This window comes from Lonchura striata, chromosome 6 (genome assembly GCF_046129695.1).
Source record: "Lonchura striata isolate bLonStr1 chromosome 6, bLonStr1.mat, whole genome shotgun sequence".
Classification (NCBI taxonomy): Eukaryota; Metazoa; Chordata; class Aves; order Passeriformes; family Estrildidae; genus Lonchura; species Lonchura striata.
In genome coordinates this window covers 37,539,235-37,561,630 of record NC_134608.1, presented here as the reverse complement: position 1 = coordinate 37,561,630, position 22,396 = coordinate 37,539,235, and the positions used below count along the sequence as shown (strand labels likewise).

At 42.9% G+C, this 22,396-nt stretch overlaps 1 protein-coding gene across 2 annotated transcripts in view; it reads right to left on the bottom strand.

Moving 5' to 3' along the window:
• Window positions 1-5,227, bottom strand: part of INO80 (INO80 complex ATPase subunit) — a 64,937-nt gene extending 59,710 nt beyond the window's left edge. For both annotated transcript variants that reach the window (XM_077784158.1, XM_021533451.2), the window contains exon 1: window positions 4,947-5,227. The gene's annotated coding sequence lies outside the window, so the exon portion shown is untranslated. The remainder of the gene's footprint in view (window positions 1-4,946) is intronic.
• Between the last annotated feature and the right edge of the window lie 17,169 nt (window positions 5,228-22,396).

Below are 22,396 nucleotides of genomic sequence, written 5' to 3'. Positions count from 1 at the left end.
TCACTAATAAAAATGACATATATTACAAGAGCAAAAATCTCTCCCTAGTGTCATAGCAAAAAAGTATGGTGATTCCTTTTGTCATTCAATTTCAAAATGTATCCATCAACCAGGGCATGCATTAAATCAATCAGAAAAACATGGCATCTTTCACCTGTCTGCTGTTTGCAGAAAACCACATTGCCAAAACTCAGCCTTGCATTTCCACATTTAATAGTCTTCCTTGACCTGACATAGTATAACTCCTCTGTATTTCACCCATATAAGAAGATATGCTTTTGCTTGTCTTCCTATTTTAATTGCTCCACAAGGCTCCTGTACATACAACATTAATTACTCTTGTCCTCAAAACAGTTACTAGTCTGTATCCTGCCTACCAAATAAACGAAAAAGTACAGGAGAGCTTAACGATATCCTTAAAACGTACCTACAATGCCCAAAAGAAAGTCAGTAAGTGTTACACAAGCATACTGAATAGTGAATAACTCAGACACTTAATTCAGCCTTTCATTTATTTATATGCTGACAATCACAAAGTGCTTCTCTGCTGATCAAAGTAATAATACAGAAGGCTAAGTGATAGATAATTAATTCTCCATTCTTTCATTTTCACGATAGGTTTTAACGAAGATTTCCAATAGCAAAAACTGGTTGAACAGTGAAGTGAGAGAAGATAGGAACAAACAAGAGGCACACAGCCTGATCCACTACTGTATGTAACTGTTTACAACATCACCAGCATACTGCTTCAGTGGATTTACATGGGGATGACATTCATTTCACATTTCTTTGACATTTTTGAAACAAATCTATCCTTTTTTCTACTCAGTTTAAGGACAAAACACAGATTTTCAAAAATATTTTACTGATGGTAACATTTAGGTAAATACTCATATGTTACAGGGCACATCCATGACTTCCTTACTGATATATACCAACTTCATGTTAAGTTGCAGTATCAAATTCAGTAGCTATTTGTTTTCTCCCTTCCTCTCCCTTAGAGTTCTAACAGTTGAGAAAAACAACATTTGGAAATAAATAGCTTCTGCACTGCCAGGCTGGCACTTTGAATCTTCTAGCATTCTTAATGAGAAGTTCACACTTAAGCCATTTAATTGCATCAAATGGACCACTAAATTTTTAAAAGTACAGGTGAAATATCAGCAGGAATGTAATCATTTCATGCAAATAACTTTAATAGTAATTGTATTTTTTTAATATCTAAGTTCTGTTCTGAAAGAGCCTTCCTCATCCTCTTTTAAATCCCTTTGCTTAGTTTAATGTTAATGTAGGTGTGGGGTTTCTTCCCTCACTCCTGTTTTTCCAAGTCTGCCCATTTATAGCATCCAGTCAGTAAGCAAACACCCCACACTGGAGAAGAATCCTCCAAGGACATCTTCAGAGAGCAGCTAGGTTTTATAACAAGGTTTCTAAATTTTATGCCCACTGACCTGCACCAAACAAACAGCTTGTCTCCTGAAACAGCTTATCTTTAAAAGCAGATTCTCCCAATTTAAACAAATATCCACTGCATATTTCTGAATGAAAGTCCAGCAAGCTTTTCTTACTGGTATCAAACAGGAACTCTGTAAGTGCTAAGTGCAAAATCTGGCTCTTGTGCTTAGCTGCAAGCTGAATGGGGTGTGTTTTGCAGAGCTGTTTGAAGCAGGACATTTTCATCCCCGAGTTTCTTGTGCTTTCCTGCTCTTCATGACTAACATCAACCGCCATAGTAAATAATGATAACAACTCCACTCCTAGCTGAGGGCACACACACAAACACAAGCTGCCATGCAAGTACAAAGTACTGTATTGCAGCTAATGCACAGTACCTCTTCTTAGCAAGGCAAATCAGGGAGGTAAAAGTAATTCAGTCTCGCTAGCCACACACTAAGTGTATGGATATGAAGTGTGACCAGCTGGCAGTTGAGCACCAATACTTGTTCCAGTATTTCAGCCCACAGAAGCAGCTTCTTTTCTCCATCCTATCACTGCAAGTACACTGACAAAACATCCATGTGGACAAAAAACTGAAATCACAGAAAGTATGTATTCCTCATTTATTTATAGCATGGAAGGTTTTATCCATATAAGGATTAAAACTGGTCAAAGATACAATCTTCTGTGCCACCTTGTTGCCTTGCAATTTTAGCAGTTTTCTGGGTTTTTCCCACACATGGGTTTTTTGTGTTTTGCAATTCCACACCAACATATTAAGATAGATTTTCTATACTTATGCAAATCCCTAAAATACTTTGCCTTCTTGAAGAAATTTAGAATTGAGACATACAAGTCTCCCTGAAGTAGCAGAATAGTTAATGCTGTGAGGTTTTCCAGTAGTAATATCTCCAGAATAAATCCTGACACAAATATATATATATGTGTGTGTATATATATATCTCCAAACAGAAGATTCACTCAGACAAGGTTTGTGTGGAAAACACAGACTAGCACAGTAATAGCAGCTAGGCATATTTTTGTCAGACTTCTTTAAATGCATATAATCTCCAATAGGAAAAATTGTAGTTGTACAAAAAAATCTGAACTATTTTGTTTGAAGGAGAATTACATGCTCTCCTTTCCCCACTCAGTTTAGCTTGCTTTGGTAAATGCATAGTTACACCAACAACAATTTCCCAGAGCTATAGACCACATTTTAAAGCAAAATGTAATTCCCATGTTTGTTTGTTTTTTTTTTTATGGCAGTGTCTTAAATATAACTGGTATATATAAGACACTATGGCTTTTCAAAAAGCAAATACAAAATTTCATACAAAGCTAAAGCCTCCACTAACCTCAAGTTGAACAAATAAAATTAATGCATATACAACTAAACTCTGAGTTCACACCGTCTGAGTTTGAAATTAAAAAAGACCTTTTAATTGCTTTTCTGAGTAATGAAATCCAGGTAAACTAGATGCTTTACTTTGCTGTTCTGCTTTTGTGGTATGGTGTCGTATTGTTTTCCAAGGAATGAGACAGCATTTCAGTGATCTGTGTTTCACCTTTTAATCACTTTTGAATACAGAGAAGAGCCAGCAGGGCACTGCCTCTGGATTTTCCAATTCCCCCCCAAAAAACCCAGTTACAGATAAGGCCTAATTTATTGTTTAAAAGAAAAACTATACAGCAGTGTATCAGAAGCATATATGTAGCAAACAGCAGAATACCTTCAACCATACTGAACACATAAGTAGGCACGTCACAGCTCTGCTTCCAACTTTAAACTAGCAGAAAAACAAACCTATTGAACTGTTCAATTAGAGTAATTCTTCTCCCAAAAGAGCAGTTAATAGTATCCATGGAGGCCTCAGACAACGCATTTATACTCTGCTCTACACAGCAGCACCAACAGTTAACCTCACACTTTGCAATTCTGTGCACACAAAATAACAACTTCATGGATATTTGCCGTTTTGTTTAGTTTTTACTCCCTCTACCCTAGACCATGAAAAGGGAACTATGCCCAAAAAAACCTCTAAGAGGACTTGCCATCTAACTCAATCTAGCATGTAGTCTAGCCTGTCAAGGAGCATGCTTATTACAGCTTATTACATTATACCCAAATGGAACGGAACTTGTTTATTGGAATCATCAAGATTTGGGACGCAGTATTTTCAGCAACTTCAACAATATACAAGTGAAAAATAAACAAGAGAAGAATTACAGGCAAGATCCTTTAGCCCTGGAAAAAGGTTCAAGCTACACTTCTATTTCTTGTCCTTTTCCCTCACTATCTTACCAACCTCTCAGTGTCAGAACACTCTTATACATACACACTAAAGGAGTGACAACACAAATGAGTCCTTTGAGTTAAAAAATGTGTTGGTCACATACATAAAGGGCTTATCAGATGTGCTGTGTACACCTTATCAGATCTGTGTGTACAAATCCATGCAGATTTGTTTGTAACAGAGGAAACTAAAATTCTAATTATACACATTTCACCGTAAAAAAAATTACACGACTTTCATAATTTTCTTCATGCAAAGACGAAACTAAACTAAAGGAGTTTATTATCATCTGCAACACTGCAGTGGGAGAAATCTTCCACAGAAGACAGGAAACAGCGTTAAGAACAGAAATTGTACCGAGTCACACAGAGAAATTGTACTAGGCTACCTGTTTGCAGTCAAACAGGAGCGGACTTTAGAGCGCAGCTTTCGGGAAGTGCGCATTTAGCAGCGCGAACACAGCACGGAACTGCGCTCCACGGGCACCCGGGAGACACTTTCCATCAACAACGCCACGAGTCTGGCAGGGGGCCCCTTCCTGCAGGTGCCGGTGGCTATTCCGGGAGCGCCGGGGCGGCCCGGGACCCCGCCCCTCCGGGCGCTGCGGGCAGAGCCGCGCCACGCGGCCTCACGTACAGGGGCAGCCGGCCCGGCCCGGCCCTGCCCAGCCCAGCCCGGCCCGGCCCGGCCCGGCCCGGCCGCGGGGCGGAGGCCGCGCTCTGACGGCAGCGGGCTTTGGGGGGGGAGGCGGGCGCGTTCCCGCAGGCGCGCCCCCGCAGGCGGCGGCGGCGGGCGCGCGCTCCCGCCGGTGACGCGGCGCTCCCGGCCCGGCCGCGCCGCCGCCCTCGCCGCGCGCCCCCCCGCGCCCCCCCGCCCGCGCACGCGCCACCGCCCGCACGTGCGCCGGCAGGTGCGCGGCGGCGCCCCCGCCCCCCCCACCCTCCCGCCGAGCCCCCCCGCGCCCGGCGGCGCCCGGCCGCCGCTCTAGACCGGGACTGGGGGAGGGGAACGGCGGCTCCGCGCCGCCGGTACCGCGGGGCGCATCCGGCGGGCAGGGCGGGGAAGGGGCCTGTCTCTTTAAGAAGAGGCCCGGCTGCTGCGGCCGCCGGTCGGCGCGGGGGGTGAAGCCTCGGCCTGCCCGGCCGGCGCCCCCGCTGCCGCCTCCCGTAGTCCCGGCCCGGCGTGCCCTTCGCAGTGGCCGCGGTGGCTCACCTGGGTAGCGGGCCCGGCGGCGACGCGGCGGCGGCGGCGGGGGGCTGGGGGTGTCTCCCCGGCTCGCTCCCCCGCTTGCTCCACCCGGCCTCTCGCCCCGCGTTGCCGGGGCTGGCGTTGCCTGTCTCCTGCCGCGGGGCGCTCCCGGCTCCTGCCTCGCCAAGATGGCGCCCGCGCTGGTGCTGAGGAGGAGGCGGCGGCTGCGGGCGCTGGGACGGCGGCGGCGGCCACTTTCGCTCACTGAGAGGAGAGGAGCAGGGACACGGGGAGCCATGGCGGGGGGGAGGAGAGGCGCCATGCCCAGGCCTGATCAGTCGAACCCCGCACGCCTCCCCGCCGCCCCGGCCCCGCGCCTGGGCCCCGCAGCCCCGGCAGCGCCGCCGTGCCCGCGGCACGGACCCCACGGCAGCACGGCGGGGCTCGGCCCCGCAGGGACCCCGCGGGGGGCCCGCGCGCATCGATGCGCTCCTGCGCCCGATTGGTAGGGTCTGGCGGTGACGGAAATTGCCGAAGGGACTCGGCCGGTCGGCCGGGTGAGCCAGCGAGTCTCGCGCGAGGCGGGGCGGGGTCTCGCGATGCAGGCGCGGGAGGCGGGTGTGTCCCGGAAGTGACGCGCGCTCGCCCTTGAGGCGCCGCGGGGCGCCGGCCGCGCTGGGGCTCGGCGTCTCGCTCTCGGGCCGGGGCGCGCGGGCAGCCGGTGCCGCCCGTGCCTGCGCCTCGCGGGGGCCGCCCGCGCCGGCCCGGCAGCCCCGCAGGGGACGGAGCGGTGAGGGGCTGGCGGCGCTGGAACCGGGGCGCCGCCAGGGTTAACACGTGTGGGCATTTGGTGAGGCTGCGTGCGTTCTGCCGCTTTCGCTTTGTCATGCGCTACGAGTGGCGTTAGAGGAGCTCCGGACGAAACAAGCCTGAAGGTTAATTGCGAAGGTGTTTTCACCGTAAACACGGTGTGGCCCTGTTCAGCACTGCTGCCTCCCAAAACCCATTAAAAAGTACTCTTAGAGCAAATCCTTAAGTGGATGATTAATCCGTATCAACTGCTGCATAGCGATAAAAATCTGTTATTTCATGACTAAGCTATGTCACTCCAGCGCTCAGTAGTTTTGGCTGCATGGAGTTAATTGCTCAGTAGCTGGGACTATCATGAGTTTTGCATGCAGAATAAAAACCTGATGTTTTGAATTTACTAAATCGTGTTTATCCTAAGTCGAGGACTTTGTCGTGTCTCGTCCTTTGCCACTGAGAAGGAAAAGAAATCTTGGGAGGGTGCACAGCCACGGCAGCTGACCTGAACTGACCAGAGGGATATTCCATACCACAGGACATCGTACCCAGTATAACGGAGGGCAGCTACTTGGAAATGAGGCCGATCTGGATTCAGGAAGGGAATCTGGCATTAGTCAGTATGGGGTGAGCAATTGTATTGTGCATCACTTGTTTTTCTATTCCTTTTTATCATTATTATTATTTATTGACTTTTTTTTTCCAATTTTTAAACTCTTATTTTAAGCTACTAGTTTAATTTTGATTCTCTGCCCCATTTCACTGGGGCAGGGCAGGAGGGAGCAGCTTCATGGTGCTTAGATGCTAGCTGGGCTTAAACCACCACAGTTGCTAGGATATAAAAGTAAGATCATGGCTACTGCTCCAGTAAAACTTTTAGAGTTGTCCTTAACTGGTGAGGCTAATTGTACCCCTAAGTACAGCCAGGAATTGCATTGTTTAGGAGGCATGCATGATTTGGTTACATGGTAGTACCATGCTCAGACAGAGCTTGTACTGAGCAACATCACTGTGGCTGATGGACCATTAAAAAAAAACAACTTTTTTCTTCTTGAAGAAAACGGTAATTTTTAATCTTCTGCATCAGTGAGTGATGACTCAATTCCAATATATTTATTTTCTTTATGCTTGTTGCCAAAAGAGAACCAAAGGGGAAGTGGTACTTACATTTACCCAAGAAAGTTTTGCTACTTGAATCATTATAGTGGTACAGATGCAACTAGACCGTGAGGTCTCTCTCTGGAAATCCTTTTCCATGACAATGCTGTTCCAGTCAGAGATCAAGTCCTTGGAAGAGGCTGAGAAAGCAGCTCAGCCTCTTGTCAAGAAGGGTAGCCTCAGCAATTGCTTTGAATCCTGTAGAGACATTCCATACTGTATCCCAGACTTGATGCTTTCATCTCTCAGCTCTTTTTCCCTCCCTCTTTCCCCTACCTGATGTATCACTATTTTCTGTCTGAAATAGGACTGCATGAACACAGATATTTTTGGTTGTGGAGATACAGCCTAAGTGCTCTTGATCTGTCTCTGACAAAAGAGCCTGCATGTTCCACACTATACCCGACTGATCTGTGATAACCCATGACTGTTTGGAAAAAATCTTCTTTCAGTTTAATGACAAAGAAAACCTTGGCAGTTTTTCCATCACTCTGCCAAGAGAGCAAGTCTGACAGTTTCAAATGACAACATATTTAAATACTGCTGATCTAGTACTTTGTGGGGAGAAGTAAAAAAACTCAACACACCAGAAAACCACAATGTTCCCCCTAAAAATATTTTTTAAAATGTGCAGATACATCATAAACACAGTCACACCAATTTACATCCCAAGAAAACCAAACAGGTAGTGGCATGTACTCACATGCAGATGTCACATCCCTTCCAAGCTGGTGTCATTATTATTCCCACCTTTGCAGTCTGATGCCCAGACTGTTCTTGGACTGCAGTCTGGTTGGCACAGTGACCTTTGACCTCATCCATTCTTCCCTATTCTACATTCATCAGTGTTCACCAATATGTCAAAGAACTTGTTCTGAGACTGAGGCATAGCCTACATTAATTTTGGCCTGTGGTAGAGCAGTAGTATTGCCCTAATACTTTATTTTGCTTGGGAAGGGACTGGTCTATACCTCCTAAACTGCTTTTTGCACACACCACACAGCACAGTGGCGTTACAGCCTTATCCACTTGACCTGGATGTGGCAGTGCTGGCAAACAACAGTGGTGACAGTGGTCTGCAACTTCTAGCAGGAAGCTGCTCTAATGAGAATTTTACATACCTGCAACAGGTAACAACCAATACAGTTTAAGAAGTGGTCTTTCAACAATGGAAGAAAAATAAGTCACTCTTAAAATCAAAAATAGCTCTCAGAAAAAATGGATCTCAAAAATAGACCTAGAGAAGAACAGTCAGACACAGCAGGAATTTCCTCCAAAAGACAGACCATCATTATTTCCATTCAACAGTGGGATGTTGAATTACTTGCCATTGTAAAGTCAGGAGCTTTTGTTTGACACCTCTGCAAGAGGAATAGCCTCTTTCTTTACTTAGATGTCTCCAAACACATAATCCAAGCTCATCAAATCACCTGTGTCAGAAATGATATTCGTACAGTCTGCTTGAGGTAATTTTAAGGCATTCCCACAGATTTTACCACATGAATTTGATTTTCAAGCTCTGCTTTGACAAAGTACATCCTTGACTGTTGAAGGATGTGTTTTGAGCCCTTTTTTTTTTTTTTTTTTTTTTTTTTTGTGGGAAAGCAATCATCTCTGTAGTTTCTATCCTTCTGTGGATTGTTTCTCTCTATTAAATTCCATGGCTGGTTGGATCAAAAGACCATCCTCTTTCATTCTGTAGTCTTCTATTGCTTTCTCCCTTCTCAGTTCCTGCATGTCTGCCAGCTGACAGCTCCTCTGGCAGCTCCATGCAAGTGGGCTTATCTGGAAAAAGAAACAGAAAAGAAATCAAATCAATAAAAATGAAATAACATACTATAGTTTTGTTAGAAACAGGGATGAGGTCCCTCTACAATTAGCCAATGGAACACAACAATCCTGCTGTCACATACAGCACAGCACCTTATCTACTGCAGCTTTACCATAAGTGCACTGGGGATATCAACTGTGCTGCACAAGGGTGTGGTAATAGCTCTGTGGTACCAGAGCTCTGCATGGGAACTGGCACCTCTTAAACAAGAGGACTCTGCACTTCTAGGAAAATATTTGCTTCTGTACGCCAGTGGGTTCCCAGGCATCTGTTTCTTTGAATTTAAGTCCTAAACATGAGAACACGTCTGCATTTCCAAGTACCTAACAACCGTCAGTATGAATCCACAAGGAGGGTTAAAAATGTAGCACACGTAGCTCCTTCACTAGCTCTTCTATGTGACAGAGCTGCAGAGAAACAGGAACACATTTTCATGGATGTCTGCATCCACAAGAAGAATTACTGCTAGCAGACAGTTAAAATGAAAATGCAGGAACTGCCAAGCCTTTCGGGGTGAGAAGTTTCTGTTCATTCCTCCCCTTCAGCAGTGAGGAAGATTATCAGTTTCTGAAAGATACGGAAGAGGGAAGCTGAAAGTTTCGATAATGAAGCCCTGAGGCTCAGAGGTCACTGCTTTGCATCTGGTTTGTGGGTAAAAAGTCAGGAGGACTTAGGAGGGAGCATCCACCATTCAAAAGACTCAACTACCACTTGCAGATTATGACACAGGAAACCACAGAAAGTGTCGACATACCTTTCCAAAAACATGAGGCTCAACAGATGCCTTTCTTTTTATTTCCCTCTTATTTTTTCTATTTTTCATCCTCATCTGCCAGTAACAAGAATGTTGCATTATCTCTTTTGGCTGCTGTGAACCACTGGCAATACTTTACTGTTGCTAGTAAATGAGACACAGGTAGATGCAGTGATGCAGAAGTCAGAAATCAAGCACTCCTGAATATGTTGAAGACCACAAGGATGATCTGACCCTAGTAGGAGCTCATTTAGTCAGAAAGTGATTCTGGTATTTTGCCACTCCACATTTGGATTTTAAATACATATTGCAAACAGATTTCAAATAAAGTAAAAGAAACTTATTTGTGTGATCTACCCACAAGATATAGAAACCACAGAAAATTATTAACAGTGTAATGACAGTGAAAATGGCTCCTTTTGCTACCCATACTAGATTTCTAAAGCAAACCAGATGAGATACCAAATCAATCTTCAAAATACCATTTGAAATACCCAGGATCAAGTTAACTATCCTTGGCTAATCTTATGGAATAGATGGATTTACAAAAGGATTGTCTTCAGCAAGCCGAGAACCACTTTAAAAATTCTACAAACAGCCCAATACAAAGCAGAATTTCTACTCTCTTCCCTTTAACGAACTGTTCTTTTCTCTTGTGTCATGCCTACTTTCACATGCATTTCACATTGGAAATTCACATGTCAAGCTCATTTTTTTCCATTAACTAAAAACAACCTTCTTTTTGTGGCAGCTTTCCTCTAAAGAGAAAAGATTTTCAAATATGACCTCCTCTCTTATATCTGTGATGCAACTATGACCTCTTGTGGTTATCTAATCTACTTCTAAATCCTCAATAATGGGATTTACAGCTCTGAGCCCTTAAGTAATGCCCAAAGGATTCAAGTCTCTGCTTCAGTGCTTTGTTAAACTAGGGCAAAAAAAAAAAAAAAAAATCATGAAGATAAAGCTGCATTCTCTTTCCCTAATAAATACTTCAAGACATTTAAAACTGCAAAAATGAGGCACTAAAAGGATTGAATTATGTTAGTTTCACCTCTTTCTTATGCATGAGTATGTCTGACCATGCACTTTTCACCCAAATTTAATACCAACAATATCTTAGTGCAAGCTCTCACAAGATGATGTCATTGAGCAGACAGAAAAAGACTACACCAATACCACTGCTTGTTTGGTTTGCACAGACCTGTTCTTTCCAGCAGGAAAGAACAGTGCAATAAGTCAAATTCTTCTATAAGTAACCAAAAATCTCATTTCCTCCACTTTCTGCTTTAAAAATTAACAAGCAATTACAGAAGTCTCCACCATCCGGCCACTCCAAGGTACCTGAGCATACACTACTACTGGTTCTACATAACCAAAGATGAAAAATGCTACTTTGATTTTTCACATTTTTTTTAAGATAACAATTGTGAGAATAAATGAGGATGACCAGATAACTCAGTCATGGTTTTATAGAAATAAAAATCTTTGGTGAACAAACATTACTCAGAAGCAGTGTATGCAAACCAGCTCAGCAGTACATAGGTTAGGAGAAAAATAGAACAAGATGGGGGGACCAAACATTCTTGCCAAAACAAAGCAACTCTGTCAGCTCCAGGTACCAACACTTTACAGCTGCCTGTTGCTCTTCATATCCTCACACACGTAAACAGCCCCTGTTGAACCCAGTGGTTCTCAGTCTCTGAGAGTGAGCAGAAGGTGCAGGTGACTGTGCTCATGCCTTAAGAGTTGTAACTCACCATTCACTAGGCAAACATGGGATGGGTTCTGCTACTGAACTAACAGGAAATGGAGCTAGGTAGATACAGACACCAGCACTTCTGCTGCTGCACACAGGAAACAAGGTATGTAGCATAAAGCAAGGTATACAGCCACAGGAAAGGAAGCTTCTGATAACTGGATCCTCCAGAGTTTATCCACTGGAGCCTTAGATCCAATCACTAACCAGAGAAATAATCAAAGACAAACCTACCTTTGTGCTCACAAGGTGATCTCCATATCCAGTCCAATAAGCACTTAAATAAGTTGTTAGGTCAGACATCGAGTTATCCATTAGAGATGCGTGGAGCAGCAGAAGATACACAGCTTTCAGAACAAATGGTTTAAGCAGAGAAGATAGGAAGGGTCTCAAGGACCATATATCAGGATTCTCTTGCATATCCCAGTGCAGATGAAATCAGTTATTGTTGTGGTTTAATCCCAGCCACAAAATCAATACCATGCAGCTGTAAAGTCATTCCCCTCAGCCCCCATCATGGTAGAGAGGAGAACTGGAAAGAAAAGGTAAACCTTGTGGGTTGAGATAAAAATAATTTAATCATTAAAAAAAAAGCTAATAATATAATAATGATAAGTGGAGGGAGAAAGAGAAATAAAATCCAAGAGAAAAAGTGCTGCACAATGTGCCATCATTGAGTACCAATCAGCTCCCTTCCAGGTAACTCCTCTGGTTTAAATACTGGGCATGTTTTTCTATGGTATCAAATAGCCCTTTGGCCACTTTGGATCACCTGTCCTGGCCAAACTCCCACCTTTTTCTGCAGCTCCTCATGGCAGAGCATGGAAAATTGAAAAGCCCTCAGCTTAGGGTAAGCACTACTGAGTAACAACCAAATCATCAGTGTGTTGTCAACACTATTCTCATACCGAATCCAAAAACTACAGCACTGCACCAGTTACTAAGAAGAAAATGTACTATGTCCTAAGACAGTTACTTAAGTTGAAAAACATTTAAGAAAGCTTTTCATCATAGACTTCTGCAGTTTACAACATATTTCCTGATGTTGATCTTTATTTTCAGTGCAACTGAATGCTTTCAGTGTCTAAGGCCGTCTGTGTACAAACCTATGCTGGTTACAGAAGCAGAAATTTGGAAGGACAGATTGCTTCCTAAAAAAAACAAAACAACCAAACCAGCAAGATCACCAACCAACAAAAACATGAACTAAAACCCAACACACACCTATTCCAGCATTTAAATGCTAAATTCTTTCTCATCTATCTCTGAAACTAGGTTGGATTCCTAAGAACTGAGATAAAAGACCTAAAAGCAAAAAATCCACCTCTCATGAAAGGAGCTAGAGAAGCAGCTAGGGATAAGTAACTTCATCAGCAATCACAAATGAAACCAGAAGAACATGAAAATAAGCCCCAGGTAACCAGCATGACCATGATACTCTGGGCAAAAATGCATTACAGAGTAGTTTACACTGGTATACTTATTGCATGCACATTAAGTGTTCATTTTCCACTTTTCAGGGCAATAGGATGATTTGGTCTGGTACTAAGGAAGGCATGTTGTCATTTGGCTTAGGTTTGCTGTACAGAATTCTCAAAACAGAAATTTTAAGAGACACTATTGGAATTCTAAAACTTACATAAAAATAAACTGTGTTCAAATTTGAGGTTTCACTGAATAGCTTTTATAGCAATATCAAATAACATTTAATCCAGGCTTTTGGAAAAGATTTTAAGTCTATGAACAGACAACACAAACCCACTTGTATTTACTGCGGAAGTTAAAAGACTAGAATGAAGGGATAAAAAATGCCCTTGTAGAGAAAAGATTATTCCTATTTGGTAAAAAATCTTGCCTATATAGTGAGGTCTCATTAAGTATCGAATATCCTTATTCAATAGCTTCTCTAGAAGTCATCTCACCCCACCTCAACCCCTCCCTAGCACAAAAAAGCAAGGTCAAGTGATTAAACATTCTAAAAAAACTGATAGAATCATAGAAACATTTAGCTTGGAAAAAACCTCAAAGATCACCAAGCCCAACTGTTAAGCCATCACTGACAAGTCCACCACTAAACCACATCCCTAAGTGCCACATCCACACATCTCCAGGGATTGTGACTACACCACTTTCCCAGACAGCCTGTTCCAATGCCTGATCACCCTTTCAGTGAAGCAGCTTTTCCTCATATCCAATCTAAACCTCCCCTGACACAACTGAGGCCATTTCCTCATCTTCTTGCTTGCTACCAGAGGAAAGAGAGTAATCCCACCTAACTACAACCTCACTTCAGGTACTTGTTGAGAGCAATAAAGTGCCCTCTGAGCTTCCTTGTCTTCACACTAAACAACCCCAACTCCCTCTGAGCTGCTCCCCCTCATAGGACCTGTGCTCCAGACCCTTCACCAGCTCCATTGCCTTTTTCTGGACATGCTGCAGCACTTCAGTGTTGTTCTTGCAGTGAGGGGCCCAAAACTGAATGCAGGGTTTGAGGCATCACCACTGCTGAGTACAGGGAGGGACAATCAATGCCCTGGTCCTGCTGGTCACATTCTTTCTGGATTTTACTAAGGCTTTTGATACTGCTCCTAAGAGCATCCTTCTGGACAAGTTGCCCAATTGTGGGATAAGCAGGTTCATGGTGTTTTGGGTGAAAAAACTGGCTGAAGGACAGCGCTCAAAGGGTTCTAGTGAATGGAGCTACATCTATCTAGTTGGCAACTGGCACCAGTTGAGGGGTACCATTGGTATGCCTTGTGGTTCAATTCCAGAGCCTGTTTTGTTCAGTGTATTTATCAACAATCTGGATACAGGAGTTGAATGCACCATTAGGAAGTTTGCTGATGGTACTGGGAGGCATTGCTGACTCTTGAGGGACAAGAGGCCTTGGAGAGGGATCTACATAGATAGGAGCATTCTGCTACAATTAATGGGATGAAATTTTCCAAGTTGAAATGCCAGATTCTGCATCTAGGATGGAATAACATTGGACACAAGTATATATTGGGAGAGTGGCTGGAAAGCAGCCCTGCAGACAGGGATCTGATTGCCAGCAGGCTCAGTGGGAGTCAGCAGCCTGCCCTGGCATCAGTGACAGGACACATGGGAATGGTTAAAACCTGTACCAGGGAAGGTTTAATCTGGATATTAGGAAGCATTTCTTGGCCGAGAGGGTGGTCAAACACTGAACAAACTTCCTAGAGAAGCAGTCGATGCTCCAAGCATGACAGTAAGAGGCATTTGGGCAATGTCCTTAATACCAGGCTTTGACTTGGCCAGCCATGAACTGGTCAGGCAGTTGGATTACATGCTCACTGTAGGTGCCTTGCATATGAAATAGTCTATTTTATCAAGCTTATGTTCCCCAAATCTTAGAAGTTCTTGACCCATCAAGTTTTCCCTTGCTTGTTCCCATCTGAAAGATGAACAAAACCAAGGAAACTAGAGAATGATAATTTGGTTTCTGAACTGCACAAGAATTATTTCATTCTAATAATGCTGTCAATAAAAGTTCCCTTTTCCCCCATTTGACTCAGGATTCATTTTAAGCAATTTCCTCAGTTGAAACTAGGTTTCAGAATTAGTCAAAAATATTAACATATCTAGAACATTTTCCCACCCAAGTTATATATAGCCTGTATTGTACAATCTTTGTGGTTCTTCAAAACCTGAATTTCAAATGAGCTATTAGGTAATACCAGCATAAGCACTGATGCCAATTAATGCTCGTACCTGTCTCTCAAAGTGCTACAAAATGTCCTTAACTACAGCAATTTAATAATTACTTGCTGCCTTTCTCTTAACTCAAGACGAGCAAAGGAGAGCGCACAACTGAGTCTTCAGAAGGTGCCTCATTGAATCACTCACTGAAGTCACCTGCTGTCTGCACTTCACGATGGCATCCCACTGGAAGGTATCTTCACCTGTAATGTGCAGACATGGTGCAGCAGGAAGCCACAAGTTGTCACTGAAAGCTACAGAACATTTGCAAAGCATCAGTAACCTGTGATGGAAGGGATCAATATGCCGTAACCAATGTCCATTAATCCAAGGCAACTAATATGCAGGTTTGACAGCAGGGTTGCATATTAGAAGTAAAGTATGCTGTGTGCAAATTAATCATCATTCTGACTGCATGCTGTTGCAGAGCTAGCAATATGACTCCTTAAAGCTGTTATATAAAAGGGTACATTAGGTTTTAAAAATGACTTATGTAAGTTTTATGTTGTATTTGTCTATGGCTCCTTCTAGCCCAGTGCTGTTATATCAGAAGAGCGTAAAACACATAGTGATCCTTTCCCAGGATACTTACAGTTTTACCTTTTATCCAAAACCTAAAATAATTATGCCAGATAAAGAAAACATGGTGAAAGAATAGGTAAGTTGTCAAACCTTTTGCCTATTAACTGATTTTGCCATTATGACTCATCTTTGACAACACATAGAGCCAGAAGGAAAGCAGGGAACAGCATAGCATGGTGTTTGCTTGTTTCTATTCATGGTTTCATTCTTTTTACCTGTTTGCATTGGTCTGTGGAATCAGATAGCAACGAGTTCTTCACTTTACATTTTATGGCTAAACCTTAACTCAAAGATTCTTGGACTTCTGTCTTATGGAAAGTCTCTCTCAAGCTGTCAAATTTTCTGTATTTTTTTCAGCACACACCTTTACGAAGAATTGCAGTATTTATTTTGGTAGTACACAGATATGCAACCCACATTTTACAAAGGCAGGAGTTTCAGTGCAAGGATGCCCAGAAAGCAAGTTTAGGGATGTAAGCACTGACAATAGCCAGTTGCTAGTCAGGCTCCATCAGTTGCTTACTTCCATTAGAAGTAGGAATCAGGCCAAGGAAACAGAGTAATTGAATCTACAAGCCTAGAGAACTATCAGTGCGAGGAAAGCAGTCACAGTAGCTCATACCAAGACAACAGAACAATGAGTGCAATTTTGTGTACCTTGGATCCTAGTGTGGGTAGTTCTGGTTAATTATTTCCACTGTTTCTGTTACATATTCTAGCCAGTACCTTTGGAAGTGCTGGGGGGAATTTTCAGCTCTTTTTCATACAGTCAAGACTTAACACTAACTGATATATGATCTGTAATGAAATAACATAATTTTTAAGGGCAAAAGGCCAAACTAAAATTAGAAAGTAACTGAGAGAAACCTGTGCCATAAAAAGCTTACTACGTAGGCCAGGTTAGGGATTTGAAGAGTTCCTACAGGCAGTTATATCTATGACCTGAAAAGTTAGCATATATGCAAGCACAAGTCATACATAACTATGTATAACACATCCATACCCATTATGAAGGATTATAGCCATTGTGTTACAGTCTTCTCTTCAAAAGGCTCTTGATTTTCCTGTTAGTGACATATTAACCACCGTACCACCAGGGCCAGCACTGGCAAAATCAGATTTTTGTGATAACCTGGCCTATTCCCTCATTTTCACCTCCGCTTTTACCAGCAGACGCTTCCCAGAGCTGGATGCCTGTATTTGAATATGTTTCTACTTGTGCAAGAGGCAGAAAGCACAAAGAACATAATGCACAAGCTGACCTAGCTCCTGCTTAAGTCACAGTAGCCTCAGGCTGTTCTAAGTTTGATAAAGAACAGCTAACACACCTTTAAAAAAAAGCACATTAAACCTGTTGCTAGTTTTGGATAGTGGCTACCTTTTAAAATGGGTCTACACAAGAGTCTAGCTATCAGCCTTGCCTGCAGTTTTTTTCTAGCTAGAACAAAGTCACAACATTCACAAGGTTCAACAACTGTCACATTCTAGCAATGTTGACCTTATCTGAGAGAATGCCCTGAAGTTTCTCTTGGTTAAATATTTGTCCCCAACCAGAATACCTTTGAAGGGTACTTGTGTAGCCAAGACACTGAAGGACACTTCAGTGTACTGGTGAAAGGGACAGTTTGAAACACAGCAGCAGCCATGAATGACTTGAAGCATGAAATGTCTGATTTAAATGCCTACACCCTAGAGCATGACCCCAACACTCATTATTTGACAAAAAAAAAAAAAAAAAGGCTGTTTAAAAGTGAACTGCAGCACTACTCTTTTTCATTTTGATGAACAATGAAACTAAAAGGTTTCACCTTTAAATATTATGGGCACTAAAAGCAGAGTGCACCCTAATTTTCAGGCTTGGCTAGGGAAGAGAAAAGATTGCTGCAAAGACAAAACTAACAGAGAGATCACATCAAACCTTGCCTTTTTTTTTTTTTTTTTTTTTTACTTTCATACTTTGGTATTTGAATTGTTAAGTATAAAAGTGAATGGATAGTGAAATAGCTGAGACGCTTAAGCATCTCAGCTGTAGGGAATATACAAACAGCATACTATTGTGAAATTATTAAAGTATATATTTTATATAAAAGGAGATGTGGATGTCCTATCCTTGGAACTGTTCAAAGTTAGAGCCCAACAGGTACACAACCCCTGCTGGGGGGGTTCACAACCAAAGCTGCTGGGTGGAGCTCTAAGCAATCTGGTCTTATACAAGGTGTCTCTAGACCTAGATGATCTTTAAGGTCCCCTCCAAGCCAAACCATTCTATGATTCCATTTTCAATCCCATTAGCCAGGTAAATGCAACTACCTGTTCTTTAGTCTATACAGCCCTTGCACTCTTGCCACCATTCCCTGAGAACAGAAGAAGCTGATTTTGGATCTGTGCCTGTATAAGTACACACCTGCATATGTGTCAGAGCAGGAACCATACAACCAAATCAGCACCTGACAGCCAGCACAAATCCAAAGGGCAATAGTTGTTGCAGCATATACCACAGTGTAGATAGCCACAATACACAAGAGCATCACCACACAATTTCAGAAGACTGTAAGCATTCACCCAGAGTAACACCATACCATATCAGAAGGCTACAAGCATCTGCCCTTCTTGTTCTTCAGCCCAACCTTTTATACCCCTCATTGTTCATGGAGTGCACCTGTGTGCCTTCTGTTCCCTTTGGTGGTTGGTCAATGCACCTGGGCTCTCCATGGCTCATTGCTGTCAGTGCTGCTCCCCTGCTTCTCACAGCTGTAGCCCACTGGGGATGAGGCTCAGCCACAGCCCCACTCCCAATGACCACAAACTGTGTGCCTACAAATTGACTTACTGAGCTTTGAGTTATCTGTCATGCCACGTATGTTTCAGGAACAAGTATAAGATTAAAATAGTCACCAAGAGGAATGCTCACCGGCTGAAGCACTTTGATTTCTCCAAAAGATCAGTTGCACTCCTCAGCCACCTTTACAGTTGGTAAGAGCTACAGGATAAACATTTTGGAAAACAGGCCAGTTTCCCTCTGATGTCTGCTGATAACAAGGTCTGTACTTACCTTTCTGTTACCATTGTTCTCTCAGAATACATCTTGTTCTGATACAGACAAACCAAGAGATAACAATCTGTGGGAAAAATGCTGTCTGACAAACACGAAGTACATTTCTTGGCTAATATCCACATTACCTCAGAGGGAATATTTTGAGCTATCTGAGGCCCTGAGATGGCTCTCTAAGGAAACACAGGGAGAACTCCATGAGCCACAATCTGCTTGGTTCTGTGTCTGCTTGTTTGTTCACTTCTTCAGCTTAAAGTGCACCTGAGCAAGCAAGACAACCAAACCTAACACAGAAGTCAAAACATTATTAAAATGTTCATGCTGGTGCAATGTGAAAGAGAAATATTTAATGCAATACCCTCTGCCTCTGTTCAGAAAATGAACTGCTGCATATGAAGCAACTCCTTAATTCAGCGGTTCTTACAGAAGACCCTGAAGCTAGCCAACCATAAGCTTATTTTCCACAAAAAAGCCCTTATCTCAGATAAAATTTCACATTTATTCTGAAAATATAAGGTGAAAGCAGAACCTGAACAGATGTTCACTGCAAAGATCAGCAACAGTCTTAAGGTAAACTGCAGTTCAAGGTACAAAGAATGAAGTACCTGACCAGAGCCCAAGAACAATGCAAATTAAATATCTGTAGGTCTTTACCCTGAATCAATAATATTTCAACTATTAGTTAGGTAGAGTAATTGGAGGGCAATTATACAAGCTCAACAATATGAAAAAAAGTTTCAGTTGCATCAGTTGCATCACTGAAACTTTACTGTAGTCAAATAGAAGTTACTAAAATCATAAAAAATGGTAACATCAGAGGACCATAAGAAGAAATACAATATTTTATCAATTTCTCGAGGTTGGGATTAAAGGCACTTGAGACAGTATTTCATGTTCAGACTCAGGTGTTTATTATTTCTTATCTATGTTACAGTCTCAGTACTGTGAGTTTGGCAGCTTTTTCATTAGCAAGGCACAAAATGGCTAACTCTTGTTACAAGTTCTTTTAAAACTAAACTATCCAATTAAGAAAGGACACCTAGATTATTTTCCCTTTTAACCCAATAACTGATCCCTTGAAGTCCGCAATGTGGACTTTTCTGTTCAGTCACAAAACACCACCCAAACCCATGAAGAAGGAAGAAGAACAACCTGCCTCTGCCCTAAAACCTCCATCTTGCTTCATATTTATTTCTATATTCTAAAATCCCAAACTCTAAGTTTTCCACCCAGTGATATTACAGACTTCTAACCACCTGCACACCTGTAATCCCAGTGCTATTTATAAATTTTAAAAGCCTGTTCCACAACCTCAGGACAAATGTAGTGTTCTCCTGTGGGTCTGTGTCTTTAAGCACAGAAAGTTTTAAATTCTCAGCATCCAGGATTCCAACAATATTTGAATAAACTATTAAAATGTGGTCTTGTGAGAAGCATTTAGGAGCATGGCTCTGCAGGAGTTTGAAGTATATTTTTACTAGCTTTCTGAAGACACACTTATAAAGGTTTTGAGAGCATCTCTATAACTCTGACTTCTCCGTGCAATTGTTCTGGAACTGTTCCACCACAGGTGAAATGCTCATAGGAAATTTTCCCTGAAACCACAAGCTGACAAGAAAACAAACCAAGGAAATTCTTCTACCTAGGAACACTACCAGGAAACAAGAAACAAAAACCAAAACCAACCAATCAACCAAAACTAAAAAAAGAGAGAATCGTAAACAATACCTTGGAGGAGACTTTTTCCTTGGAAGAAGCCTTATACCCACCACCTTGTTCACCTTTTCAGAGCTGAGGAAAACAAACTTAGCACAACTGAGTTTGAAAATGAGATTTATAGTCAATGTCAGTTGTGGTTCCCCTAACATGTACCTCCCGTCCCTTCTCCTCCTGTGAAAGAAAGGAAGTATTTCAATAGACTCAAAAAGCATTGCTGTTCCCTTCCCCGAATCTGGTTAATTCAATAACAGAAACAATTTACATTCTAGTGCTGAAAATCAATGTTTGGACACTTGTTAAAGACTAGTTAAGTCTAATGACTTAAGCATCCCATCAGAAACAAAGCCAGCATTGAACTACAACTAATAAATTTACAGACTATTGGATATAGACTAAAGCAAGTACATAAAAAAAGGCAGAATGAAGTAAGTTAATCACTTGGTAAGTCCAGTAGATGCCTTCTAGCTAGTTGGCCCTCGGCACTTTGCTCCTATCCCCAAAACAAAGCAGATGCCAATAGAAATGCACAGGACCTTTATACATTAGAAATGCTTTTCTTAAATACTTCCATATTTATGTCATTAGTGAAAAAGGCTCAGATAAACAGATCATTTAATAGAGATGTTTTTGCCTGTGTGAATAAAAGTAAGACCAAATTAACATGAACTTTAAACATTTTAACTTCCCAGCACAGTCCATAAGGGAAAGTCATGCACATGTACAGCAACATACAATGAACTTGCCTTAAAGATGTAAACAGGGGGCACTCTTATCTCAACTGAATACCTTTGGAGGAGTTACTTTCATTAGCAGTCTCATTGGACATTAACCATTGTTATTTAACCAGTAAGCTTTAATGCAATACAGTCCCAAGACCTTCCCAAAATGAGCTGATGTTATTATTATTTCATTTATAGATAACTGGGGAACAAAAGCTGTGTGATCTAGACACCATTCTAATTCCTGCTGATTTTAGGAGGAAAAAATAAAACTGAATAATTCAGATGTGACCCAAAAGGGATTTAAAATGCTGAACTATTGGTGGGCATGACCCCCCTGCCCCAAAATGCAATAAGCGAAGCCTCACCATTGACTATTCCATGACCAAAAATTATCCTTAATCCTGGAGTGCTTCTGCCAGTTTCCAAGTTCTTCACTGACATGAAGGAGGGGAAAAAATAGAGACATACATCAGGTTCCACTCTCTGGGGTAAAAGCTTATCATTACCACTGACCTGCTGGAAAGTAGCTCTGCAGAGAAAGACCTGGGGGTCCTGTTGGACAACAAGCTATGAGCCAGCAATGCCCTTGTGGCCAAGAAGGCCAACGGTGTCCTGTGCACTAGGAAGAGCACTGCCAGCAGATCGAGGGGATTGATTCTGCTCCTCTACTCAGCCCTGGTGTGACTGCTAATATTAGAAGAGGTGTGTTCAGTTCTTGGCTCCTCAGTACAAGAGAGAAGTGGAGCTCCCGCAGCAACCAGTGGAGTTCAATGAGGATGAATGGTCAGCTGGAGCTTCTCTCTTATGAGCAAAGGCTGAGGGAGCTGGGCCTGTTTGGCCTTGGGAAGAGATGATTGAGTGTGGACTTCTTCAATGTCTATCAGTATCTGAAGGGAAGGTGTCAGAGGATGGAGCCAAGCTCTCCTCAGCGGTGCTAAGCAACAGGACAAGAGGCAATGGGCAGAAATGGATGCACAGAAGTTCCACCTAAACATGAGGAAAAAATATTGTGTGGGTGACCATGCACTGGAACAGGCTGCCCATAGAGGTTGTAAAGTCTCCCTCACTGGAGATACTCAAGAATCATCTAGATGGGATCCTGTGCCAAGTGCTGCTTGAGCAGGGAGCTTGGACCAGCTGACCCACTGCGGTCCCTTCCAACCTCACCCACTGTGTGATTCTGCGATTTGCAAAACAAAGCAAGCCCGCAGAACCGGGCGCCGCTATCCGCTTGGGAAGGAAGCACCGTGGCAGGCACTTCCATCGCCCGCTCTCCCGCCGCCTACAGGAATATCGCAGTTTTCCACACGCGTGCGCGGGGCCCGTGGGCGGCCGCCGGGCGGGGTCGGGCGGGGCCGGGCGGAGGCGGCGGG